Here is a 1,996-nt window from a genome sequence, read left to right as displayed (position 1 = left end):
CTAAGAGCACTGAGCATGGCTGGCTGCATGCATGCATGCATTCCAGAAGCCCTGGGGATCACAGCATTATCCTGGTAGTAGGCCCCAGAGGATGTGGGTAGCAATGATGTGCCCATGAGCCAGTGGGGTGCCAGGGGCTCCAGCCAGGGGTGACACTTCATGGGCAGGGGTGGGCACTGGTGTTGGGGTGTTTTGTGCTGCATCCCTGGCAGGTGAGTGCCTTGATGTGAGGAGGGAGGCTGCGAGGCTGGCACCAGTGCAACTTACTGTGTTGCAAATGAGCTCACCAACAAACAAAAATCATAGTTTGAGTTTGGCCCTGGTTGTTTTGGAAAGCAGCCATGGCCTTGGTCAGCTACTCTGACTGAAGTGTCAATGTTTAGGGGAGCAGTGGCATGTTTGCATCAGGGATGCTGGACTCATCCCACACAGATCTCCTGTCCTTCTGTTGGTGCCTCCTCCAGATGAACTAAGCGGAACCCTCCCAGCACAGATCACATCTTCAAATCCAAGCACTTGCTCTCAAATCCCGCAGAAGAGAGGAGGCAATGTTGGGCAGGATGCTTGTGAAAAGCCAGGACAGAAGTATAGAGCCCAGCTCTTGTCCTGTCAATGCTTGTTGACCTTCACAGTTTTACAATTGACTGTCCTACAGGTCTTAGAAATTTCAGTGGGGTCAACAAGTTTAGGATGAGTCTAGTGGGTTTCCAGATTTCCTAAGATGCTTATAGCTACCCCTTTATGAGCAATATAGTCAAGAAAAGTTTCTTTTTTGTGCCTTTTAAGAGAGTTTGAAGGAAGAAAACTATTAATCAAACAAAATAGCAGAATGTGAATATCATTTGAGGGTGTAGTGCCACGCCCCCTTCTAAAAGAGATCCCTGCTGGAGCATACCCTTTTATTATCTGTATTTATATGATTTTTCTTGCACTGGGTTGCCCTTTGATTCCAGTATTGCTAGCTGAGAGCAGCAAACTTCAGTCTGGGAATAACATTCTTGCTTCCACAGGAGCCTGAGGCTGGGGGACCCTAAGGTCTGGTCTTGTGCTGCTGTTCCTTCCTCCTTTTCCTCCCGACTCCCTTCTGCCAGCCACCCATCAGCCAAAGATCTTCATCCCTGCTATGGACAATGTCTGGTTCAGTAGATGATGTGCCCTGTATGAACTTTGAAGCCAACATATTTGCAAAGAGCCTGTGCCAGCACTGCTTCCGAGCTGCAGGGGCTCACGAGCAAGCTATCCAGGTGAGCTGCTCCACTCCACCTGGAGGCTATGAATACTGCATTAAGGGGCCCTTTGTTCCAAATTGGGACTCCATGTGCCTTTGTAGAGAAGGAAATCACTAAGACAAATGCTTTCTATCTGTCTTTGGGGGAAAGCCGAATGAGGAGAGAGTCTTCCTAGGCATAGGAATCCATCATTTAACTGTACTGAGGCTAGAGCTCTGATCCACCTGAAGCAGGGAAGGGCTGGATGCTGGGTATGAGGGGCTTCATCCTGGAAGGGAAAGCAGGGATGTTGCAGATGCAAAGCCACAAGGTGGGAAGGCAGGACTGGCAGAGTAGGGACCCACTCTGGATTAATCTCTGCTTGATGCCTGCTGGCATTTACAGTCTGCCTCACCTGAAATAGTGTTGTGGTGGATATCCCTGCGGCCCCCAGCTTTCAGCTTAGCACCAGGGCTGAGCCCTTTCTCTGGGGCAGCTATAGTGAGCTATTCCTGGAGAGGAAGGCAGGAGAGGGATAAATCTCATGGGACTTCGGGCTCCAGACACCTCAATCCAACACAGTCCTTCAGCACAGGGCTGGATGCACAAGCTGCTTGGTTGCCTCCAACCGGGTGACAGCTGGTTTCATGTTCATGGAGGGTTTCGTGTTGTTCACAGTCCTCCAGGAGCGACCCGCCTTGAATGATGAAATAGTAATGAGCCTCCCTCTCTTTCTTGCCCTCTCCCTCTCTCGCCCTGGCCCTGGGCCCTCTAAGGTTACCTCAGCC

This window comes from Apaloderma vittatum, unplaced genomic scaffold (assembly GCF_000703405.1).
Source record: "Apaloderma vittatum isolate BGI_N311 unplaced genomic scaffold, ASM70340v1 scaffold28050, whole genome shotgun sequence".
NCBI classification, from domain to species: domain Eukaryota; kingdom Metazoa; phylum Chordata; class Aves; order Trogoniformes; family Trogonidae; genus Apaloderma; species Apaloderma vittatum.
The sequence above is the reverse complement of the archived record's forward strand: the minus strand, read 5'-3'. Positions refer to the sequence as shown.